The 10,570-nt window shown below is 51.1% G+C and overlaps 1 long non-coding RNA gene and 1 pseudogene across 1 annotated transcript; one reads left to right on the forward strand and one right to left on the reverse strand.

Annotated features, from left to right (window-relative positions):
- Positions 1 to 1,950: 1,950 nt before the first annotated feature.
- On the reverse strand, positions 1,951 to 4,810 carry LOC123788757 (tubulin alpha-1A chain pseudogene; annotated as a pseudogene).
- A 4,605-nt stretch (positions 4,811 to 9,415) lies between these two features.
- Positions 9,416 to 10,521, forward strand: LOC123788758 (uncharacterized). Its single transcript, XR_006778573.2, has 3 exons — positions 9,416 to 9,617; positions 9,870 to 10,028; positions 10,266 to 10,521. It is a non-coding gene; the product is annotated as an uncharacterized LOC123788758 (long non-coding RNA).
- Positions 10,522 to 10,570: the final 49 nt, after the last annotated feature.

Consider the following 10,570-nt stretch of genomic DNA (forward strand, 5'->3'; position numbering starts at 1 on the left):
TACTAATACTCATAACTAACAGTTTGAGTGTTTTCTATGCACCAGATACTGTTGTTAAGTGTTTTATATGAATTAACTCACTTATTCCTCATCCCAGGCCCAGGAAGTGGGCACTATTGCTGCCTCTGCTTTATAAACCAGACACCAGGAAACTTGCCCATGGTGATAGAATTAGTTAAATGGCAGAGCTAAGTAAGATTCAAGCCCAAGCTCTGGAACTTTGGCTCCCAAATCCATACATCTCACCACCACCTGTGGCTGCCTCTAGTCCTGGTACAATCGAGATTTAGGGCTGGGGCTTGGAGAGGGGACATGGAAGGCTTCGTGGACTACTTTCATCAGAAACCTGAATAACTAGCATAAGGGAATGCTTGCTGAGGTCCAGCCCCGCTAACATCAATTCTCTGCACCTGATTAGAGAAGCGGTCAAGGCCACCATCTAGAGTATTATTTTCCTTTATCTTGCCACTGTTCTTTGCATGTGACTATTCCCAGGGAGCGGCTGGCCAAGGTCTGATGCAGAATGTGCCCCCGCACCCCAGCCCTCACACCACCATGTATCTAACACAGACTGCCCTTTGGTATGTGAGGCCCTCTGTCCCATGCCCCGGGCTTTCTCGCCCAGGCTGAACTGCTTCTGTTCCTTTGAACATTTCTCCGAGAGCGACGCCCCGACACCTTGCAGCCCACCAGCCCAACCCGATATCCGTGCAGCTCAAAGGCTGACCCCACAAGCTCAGAATGTCTCCTGCATGACCTGCTCGGCTCTGGGCACAGGGCCTTCAGTCTAGGCCAGCTTGTTTTAGGCCCCCAGGGCCGTGTCAACACAAGCTCAGCTCGCAGGGGCTCAGAGCAGCCCTCAACAAGCAGTGAGTGCAATTGGGGGACACATGCTCCAGCCTCCCCTCCTTCAGGCTGGTGGTTCTGGGGGGGTTCTCTTTGCTTTCCAGAAGTTCCAGCAGAACCACCTTGGCAGTGACCTTGATATAATACACACTCATGTAGTTTTTTTCTTCTTCTTCTGGAACTCCTTCCTCTTCTCTCAGTCCTGCTTCTAAAGATCAGTTCCGAAATCACTTACTTGGTTGCAAGTTCTTTGTCTCAAGCTCTGCTTTTGAAGGAAGTTACACTGAGAGAACTTATGTCCAGACAGGCCCTCACCCTACACTTCCACTCAGAAATGGGCTGCCTGTTCGTGGTGGAGAGATTTGGGGGTGAGGGCAGAGTTGTGGGGAATGGCCTTGTGGGGAACGGGAGCAGCGGTCTGGCCAGGTTAGAGGTCACAGCCAGAATGTGGGGCTGAAAGCAAATGCCAGAAGCACGCGGAAGGAGGATGCCTGGGACAGCTGACAAACTTACAGGCCCTATACACGTACTGGGGTGGCTGTGTTGGGCAGGAGAGGGGCACCAACTTCTGCCCAAAGTTCTACCTGTCAGCCAGCCTGGATTTCAGAATTGCCAGCCCCCAGCACCACACGAACCAATTCCCTAAAATAAAAATATGTATCTTTCCATCAGTCTGGGAAACCCTGACCCATACAAGTGAGCTGATTTCTTTTAACCTACTTTCACCTTGTATGAATCTGGACGAGTGGGTAAAGCGACTGGTATGTATAATCAGTCCTGGGCCTCACCTTGTGCTGGATGACTTCCTAAATATTGCTGGGAATTAGCTGGCCAATTGTGACGGGTTGCACTTGAATTATTCTCCATCAGAGTTCAGGTTTTGACATAGATTTGCTGATGCCAGGCTTCATGACCACGTGGCCCTTACTGGCTGAATTTGAGATGGAAACTCACAGGAGCCTGATCCTTGCACGGTCCCTGCATTGGGAAGTGGAGCTGTAGCTGCTGCATGATGAACTTGGAGGAGGCTCGGCTTTAAAAAAACAGCAACACAACAGCCTCACCCACCCACAGGGCTAAGCCCCAACTCCAGTGTTAGAATTCTTCAAAGGTTTGATTCTTGTTCTAATCGTTACTCAGCATTTTAATAATGAAACGTGGTTCCTTCACGCGGCCCATCAGCTAAACAGGAATTAGGCAGAGCCAGGCTCGCATCTGTGGCTGAGGGACCTGGAGATCCTCACCTTCCAGTCACCGTGACGCTGGGGTCAGGGGGCACTCTGACGGCAGCGGGAAGAGCCAGGGACTGCTGACTGCTGGGGGCAGTGACGTGGCAACGAATGCTGGGAGGTGGGACGACAAAGTGGGGAAATGAGGCACCGCGGGGTTTTTATTTTTTAAATGTTTTTTTTTTTAAGATTTTATTTATTTATTCGACAGAGATAGAGACAGCCAGCGAGAGAGGGAACACAAGCAGGGGGAGTGGGAGAGGAAGAAGCAGGCTCACAGCGGAGGAGCCCGATGTGGGGCTCGATCCCATAACGCCAGGATCACGCCCTGAGCCGAAGGCAGGCGCTTAACCACTGTGCCACCCAGGCGCCCCTATTTTTACCATAATTGTACACAAATACTGCTTCAAGAGTCAAATCAGTTAAAAAGTCAAATAGTTTGAAGACTCAAAAATTGGACAGACTTATTTAAAAAAAAAAAATGAACAAACAAACCAAAGCTGTCTGCTCCCGACTTTCCCTAGAGAGCAACTACTGAAAATTGTTTTAAAATGGCTTGTTTGGTATTTGGCTCCACAGCACATATCCCTGTGAGCTTTTCAAGGTCAAGAGCCCCTACGTTTTATAACCGATTCAGTCCGCGAGGTAGGATATTCAATGATTTTGGAAGACGGTTATCCAAATGATGACAGGTCAGTACTTCAAGCTTCCACAGTGGTTTTCCCTGGAGCAGATCTGAAATGTCAGAGGCAATTTCTAGGAAATGTATCTTTTTAAGTTCTTTCTGAAAATGTTGCCTCTTTGAGGACTTACCCTGCTACCTGCCGTAGTATTTGTCCTGAGAAAGCCCCTGTGCAATGGTCTTTGCAACTCTACAGCGAGGAAAGAGGGTGGCAGGGCGTGTGGGGGCGGAGACCCTCCCCGCCGAGAGTTCAGTGCCCTCGAACACAATGCTTCACATTGTAGATCCAGGCTTGCGAAAATGCAGACCCTTCCGGGAGGCTGTCTGCTATTCACGAAGACCCAATGATGACTTCCCAGTGATCCTTTCTGCAGATTACTTTTTTTTCACTTAAGACAAGGAATACTTGATTGAAACCCATCAGAGAAACGGACAGCTTGGGTCTGTAACAGAGTCGTGTTTTAAAGCACAGGTGCGTCATTGCGTATGAAAAAATACACTGCTACATACAAATGAACGGATCAGAGCCCAACTTTTCAATACTTAAAACAGAATAAGCTTGCCTGTAAAGGCAGCACCTTTGTGACATTTTTAACTGTAGTAATTCCTCTCCTTCTGCAAAATCCACATCCTCCTCGTCCTCACAGGTGTCAGAAAACTCTCCTCCCTCCGTGCCCTGGCCCACACACCAATGAACAAAGGCACGTGTGGCATACATCAGGTCAAACTTGTGGTCCAGGCGAGCCCAGGCCTCAGCGACGGCTGCAGTCTTGCTCAGCAGGCTCACAGCTCGCTGTACTTTGGCCACATCTCCACCACGTACCCCAGTGGGAGGCAGGTAATTCATGCCAACTTTGAAGCCACTGGGGCACCAGGCCACAAACTGGATGGTGCGCTTGGCTTGATGGTGGCAGTGGCAGCTTGGACATTGTTGGGAACCACGTTGGCCACAATACGACGGGCAGGGAGCCATGTATTTGCCATGGTGAGGGTCCCCTTTCACCCTCTGGTTGGCTGGCTCAGAGCGCGCATTGGTGATCTCTGCTACAAAAAGCTGTTCGTGGGAGGCTTTCTCAGCACAGATGACAGGGGCGTGTGTGCCCAGAGGGAAGTGGATGTGGGGATAGGGCCTGAGGTTGGTCTGGAATTCTGGGCTCCATCAACTCTGAGGGCAGCAGTGATGGAGGACACAATCTGACCTATCAACCTGCTCAGGTTAGTGTGGGTTGGGCGTTAAGTATGGCGGTTTCTACAACATGTCATAGATGGGCTTGTTGTCTACCAGGAAGGCACAACCAGAGCACTCCAGGGTGATGTGGGTCGTGAGGATGGAGTTGTCGGGCTCAACCACAGCTGTGGGAACCCGGGTTCGGCCGGGGGGGGGGGCGGTGAATGAAGAACTCCAGCTTGGACTTGTCGCATAATTGACAGAGAGACGTTCCATCAGCAGGGAGGTGAACCTGGACCCAGTACCCCCTCGAAAGCCGAGGTAAACCAAGAAGTTCTGAAGACCTGTGGACTTGTCAGCCAGTTTCTAAATTTCATCCAGGACAAGGTCAGTGATCTCCCTGCCGATGGTGTGGTGCCCTCGGGTGCAGTCACTGGCAGCTTCGTCCTCGCCTGTGATGAGCTGCGCAGGGTGGGAGAGCTGGCGGCGGGTGCCAGTGTGAACCTCATCAATGACCGTGGGTTCCAGGTCTACGAGCGCTGCCCCGGGCATGTGCTCGCCAGCACCCGTCTCACTGAAGATGGTGCTGAACGAATCATCTCCTCCCCCAGTGGTCTTGTCACTTGGTGTCTGACCATTGGGCTGGATGCCGCGTTCCAGACAGCAGAGCTCCCAGCGGCCATTGCTGACCTGGACCCCAGCCTGGCCAGCGTGGATGCCGATGCACTCACACGTGGTTGCTGCTTGGTGGCTTTCCAGCAGATGACAGAGAGGGAGGGAGAGAGGTTGTGGCTTCTTAGAGCACAACTCTGAGGCGGGTGGATGTAAGAGAACCTCTCTGAAGATCACTTTTAATGGAAGACACGAGCGTGAGTTCCCACCAGGACATCTATTTCAACTTTCTGGGATCCAGAGGTTTCACGTTCTCTCCTTCCTCCCCCATCCCATAACCTGCTTTGGAAGTAACTGGAGAAGCCGTGTTAGCCTTCAGAATCAGTCACTGATAGCCGTCAGTGTAAGGGTGACCGCATTATTATATAAAATATTTAAATGACCATCCGTGATTCAAAGCCTCATAATCATCATGTATGACATGATCACTAGGGTTTCACTGACCTCCATGCTTCCTGTTGTCCCGCGACTACATCTTTTAAGGATCGCACTATGTAATATGTACAATCAGCTGAAGAAACCCTCTCCTAACCAGCCCCCCCACCACCATTAATAGATTTTCTCCCATATTTATTCTTCTGGAAGACTTTAAAAGTACACATCCCAAATTTTAAAATCCTCTGTGTGTGTGTGTGTGTGTGTGTGTGTGTGTGTGTGTGTCTGTTGGTGGTGGTGGTGATAGGATCTGATTCTGTTCGCTGGACATGGTATTCCAGGAAGTAGGGCTGGTTTCACTGCTCCAGGTCTCCCCTTCCAGGAACATGCCCCCCTCTCCCTTCACCCTGGTCGTCTTCCAGCCTCCCACCAAGGTCTGTCGTGTCCCTTGTAAAGGAGCTGCACATTAATTTTTGTGAGCCACATCTTTCTTCCCTCTAATTTTACAGATGGCTATAGTTATTATATAAGAAAAGCATTACACTTTGAGTATTTCTTTTCTAGCCAGCCACTTTATAGAATTACCATACCAGTTCTAAGTGTTTTCCAGTCAATTTTAATTTGTTTTCTAGGTAGGAGATTATATCATCAAACAAATTCTTGTCTCCTTTTCAGTATTTATAATTCTTGGACCATTCAGAATTTAATGAGAATACCTCTGGTGTTCCAATGATTTTGTTAGATATTGTCTATTATGTTAAGGAAATAACATTTGATTACTGTTTTACTATGGATTTTTTTTTTTTTAATTCTGGGAAGAATGCTGGATTTTGTTCAGATAAAGACTCTGTAGCTAGACTTTGGGGTCAGGTCCCACTGAGCGAGTGGAATGTGAAATGCTGTGTGTCAGGAAGACAAATCTGATATCGGTGTATACCCATATTTAAATGTCCAGAAAGCTCCAGCAGTTACCGGGGCAATGGGACAGTGTATTTGGAATTAGATTGTTCCAGATAACCCAGGACTGGTCCAGGTGGGATTAACAGCATTCCCCCTCAACCACCTTTTGCTCTCCCATCTATCCTTGCCCTCCCTGACCTGCCTGCCCTGCTCTGATTGTAGGGACTACATGTCCCAGGCTCTCAAGAACCCCACTAATGGAGGCACCGGAAGAAAAGAAGGGGGGAGCCAAAGGGGGTTCAGAGTGTTTCTCTGCCTTCTGGGGTGTTCCTGGAAGAGACTGCAACACCTCCTTGGCTCCACTCCCACTACACAGCCCTCCTTTGATGGCCAAGCAACAGTAAGATGACCCTGGTTTGGGGGTTTTTGGTAGAACAACCTCCAACCACCTCTCCTCCCATTGGAGCCCCAGCCCTAAGCACGGCAGCAGCAGGGCCGGCTCCGTGGGCTTGCCAGCCCGCAGCCAGGTGGGGACCATGCTGGTTTAACGCTCCATAGTAAATTCTTTCTGGCTGAAATACGTGCAGTGGACCCTAACAGATGGCCATCACAGTCATGCGTGGCTGCAGAGGACACTCTCGCCTTCCAGCCTGAGTCCCGATGTAGGCATTGGGCTTTCTCATGCACACCTCTCTGCTGTGTGTGTGTGTGTTTGAGCAGTCTTGAGTCCTAGTGCCAGGACCTCTCCTTCCCAGATCTGCCTGGAGGGTTGGAAACGGCTGCTGGGAAGCTCCTACCACAAGCTCCACAAGCTCCTACCACAAGCTCCACAAGGCCGCACGGTTGGAGCAGTGCCTAGAGGGCTTCGGACAGGTCTTTCTGCAAAGCACTGGACATAGGGGGTGGTGCCACAGGCTTCAGAGAGGGCCGATGGTCCAACCTTGTTAGAGAAGATGTGTTGATGGGTACGCCAATCACCTAAATTCTTCCTTTCTCAGCAGCTTAACCACTACGTTGGGGGCAAAGCCAAGTTCAGCTTTTCTATGGATATCAGTCAATTCTTCTACAGTCCCTAACACGGTCTTAGTCTCAAAGACCTTTCCTTTTCCTATTTAGCTGGAGGAAGAATAACCACTATGGTGGTTCAGAGCTTGGATCTGAATCCAGGTCTGCCACCTACTAACTGCGTGGTGTTGAGCCAATCACTTACTAAGGAGAAGCCTTACTAAGGCTCCTCTCTGTGCCTTAGTTTTGTCATCTGCAAAATGGGATTAATAGCAGCACCAACTCTTCTGCAACTTTATATCTCTCCCTGACTCCCTGCCCCCCACCAGCCAAACTGCAAGTCTTTGGTGTGCAGCATGAGGATGCCTGCCCCGTCTGCCCAGTTCTGCTGTGTTTGGAGCTGTCTGCTTCCGTGCTAGATGCCTCACTTAGCTCTCAGCACTGATTTGCAAGGCAGTCTTACTGAGGCGAGGAGAGCACAGTTAGACAATGACGGAACTTGCCCTTCACCCGTGAGTGGCAGAGCCAGGGTCAGCGCAGTGTCTGCGGGATGCCAAAGTCCTTCCTCCCCAACCGGCCTCTCACAGTCCCAAGTGCTTCCAGAACATTCCATGCTGTTTCATTCCTCTGTCTCCTTGCCTACTCACTGTTCTCCTCCCCGTTACATCTAGAAAATTATGAATAAGTGAATTTGGCCAAAGCAAGTGGTGCAGACGTGAGGGAGTGAAGACAGTAGAACCTTGGAGGGGGAGCCACGGAGGGGCACAGTCCAAGCAGTAGTTCAGAGGTTTCTGAGCATGGGTGTGAACACGCCCCTGTGACCTCCCTTTCCTAAAGGGGGAGCCATGGCTTTCTTCTTGGGATCCTGGCATGAAAACCCATGGCTTCCACATTTCAGGTTGAGGTTGAAAAGTGCACACAGCGTGTCTGCATCTGATAGGCCAAGTGAGACTCGGCTTGGTCCTGACTGTGCAGTTGCCATGGCAACACATAATTGTGACTGGAAATGGGAATACATGCCCAAACACTGACCACAGATTTGCACCATCTTTTGTTTCCGCCTCCACAAAGAATTTCCTCCAAGACAGGTACATCCCCGGGGAAATCACTTCTGGCTGATGGGGTCCTAACCCTCCCCTCTATAGCACTGTGTCATCTTGCTGGGGGCCCAGGAAGAGCTGTGGAGGACCTTCCGCGGCGGGGGCTGAGGATGGGGGCCTGGCAGCTTGCCGCAGTGCCCACACGTTCCAGGAGACTATGACCTTGTCCCTGAGCTTGCTTTCACATCCCACCTCCTCACCCTGCCTCCAGTTCGGCTTCTCCAGGGCTGTCCGTCCTCTCAGAGCAGAGCTCTGAAGAAATCATTCCTAGGATTTCATGAGTCCTGTTGCTTATCCCAACTGTTATTTCTACCATTAAAGACTGTCCTCCCTTCAAGGTTCAGCTCCAATCTTCTTCAAGAAGCATTCCCAGCACCAAATATTAGTGATAATCCCTGTGGAACTGAATGAGACCTTCTTCCTCCCTTCACCATCCCCCACAGCTCCTGGTCGGCATCACATTCGTTCAATCAACAAACACTATTGCCTGTCTCCTAAGCACCAGGCACCATACTAGATTATGGAGCACTGACCAAAACAGATAAACATCTTTGACCTCATGGGACTTAAAACCTCATGTGGGAGCAGACAATAAACAAAACACATAAGTAAATTATGCATTAGGACGTATTAGGAGGTGACATGTGCCAAAGGGATAAATGAACAAAGAAGGGAGATGCCAGGAAAGAGGATTTCAATTTTTAAAAGGGTGGTCTGGGAAGGACTCACTGAGAAGTGGCATTTGAGTGGGGAGCTGGAGGAAAGGAAAAAGTAGATCATCCAGTTATCTAGGAAAAGAACATTCCAGGCAGAGGGAGTAGCCCATGCAAAGGCCCTGAGGTAGGAGGAAGTCTGGCATGTTGGAGAAACAGCTCGGAGAATAGCTAACTGGCTGGAGCAGAGGTGAGGAGGGGACAAATGGAGAGCCCATCATAAAGGCCTTGTAGGTCATGGTGGGGACATGGGCTTTGACAAGAGTGGAAGGTAGAGCCTTTGGAGGACTTTGGTAGAGGATCACTCTAACTGTTGTTTTGAGAATGGACCAGGGGAGCAGGGTGGAAGTAGAAACCTATTACCAGGTGACAGATGATCCAGTTTGGATTAGACTGGCATGGAGGATGGGTGAGAAGCAAGGGTTCCAGATATACTTTGGTGCAGGACCACCTGGATTTGCTGATGGAATTGGAAGTATGCATGAAGAAGGCAAGTAATCCAAGACAGTTCTGTTTTTGGCTTGAGTAACGGGAAGGCTAGCAAAGCTGTGGTGTGGTGGGGTGGAAGGGCAGGATCCCAGTTTGGGGTATGTTCGGTTTGAGATGTCAGTGACCCCCACGTGGAGAGGTCAGGTGGGCGTTTGGATACAGGAGTCTGGTGTTCAAGGAAGAGGTCAGACGAGAGATCCAATCTTAGTGAATAGATGACTTATAAAGCCTGCAGGCTGAGTGAGCACAGTGAGGGGGTGAGTGCACCCGGGGAAAAGAACAGGCCCCAGCACGGAGACCTGGGCCACCAAGAGCCCATCAGGAGGAACCAACAACAGCCAGCAAGGTAGACAGAGAGCCCCGGCCAAAGGTCAGGGAGCCAGGGAAGGAAGTGCTTCAAGAAAGAGGGAGAGGCTGACTGCTCAGTGCTGCTGGAAGGTGAGTAAGATGAGGACTGAGGACTGACCGGGGGTGGGGGGGGGGGTCGTCAGCAGCTGCAGGGGTGTGGATGGGAGGGAGCAGAGCAGCGTGGCTGCACACTGCTGGCTGGTGGGCGCCCCTAGGGGAGCTGGCACTTGGCCGTGGATACTTGGCACCATCTGCTTCATGTCTCTGGATGCCTGGGGAGAACGCCAGGCTACTTCAGTCCAAGTTTGTAGGAACAAGGCCCCCATTCTTTTTGTTTTAAAGCTCACCGGTAACTCCAATGTGTAGCCAAGAGGAAGGACACCTGCACGCACGAGAGAAACATCGATGGGACAGGAAAGAGAGGGAATGATGGCTCGAGGAGAGCAGAGAGGCGGTTTCTAGGGAAGAGAGAGTCAAGAGTCTCTGTGGTTGTTGCTGCTGGTAGGCGGCCCGTGGGGGAGGGAGCCTGGCAGAAGTTCGTTCTGACTGTCCCTTTGCTGGAGAAGTAGGAGGAGAGGTTACCTGCTGGAGTGAGGGGAGGGAAGAGTCTGAAATGGCTGTGGAGGGGAGCGGGAGAGGGGAGGTACCTCGGAGGTCTCCAGTGGCCCCAGGCAGCACAGGGGCCACTGCTGGCACCTCAGGGTGAGACCACGCTGCTCGGCCACCCCCTCCCTGCAGCTCCGTGGCTCTGGGCATCTGCCTTGGGACCCCGCAGACCTGCTGGAAGTCCAGGCTGTCCAGTCCTGGTTGAAGCTCTCTGCCCCTTGCTGCTGCACCATCTTGGCCACGTTTAGTGTCCCGTCGTCTCTACTTCTTCAGCGGTGACAGGACCCTCCACCGAAGGATGTGTGAGAGGCCGCAGGTGGGCTGAGAGCACCTAGCACAAAGCTGTCCTACATGGGCTCGTAATAAATGTTAGCTCCTGTGACAATTCCCCACTGGTCAGGGACTGGCTGCATCCCACCATGAGGGCCCCTCATCTC

Source organism: Ursus americanus, chromosome 3, assembly GCF_024610735.1.
Source record: "Ursus americanus isolate L20-20 chromosome 3, mUrsAme1.1.p, whole genome shotgun sequence".
Lineage (NCBI taxonomy): Eukaryota > Metazoa > Chordata > Mammalia > Carnivora > Ursidae > Ursus > Ursus americanus.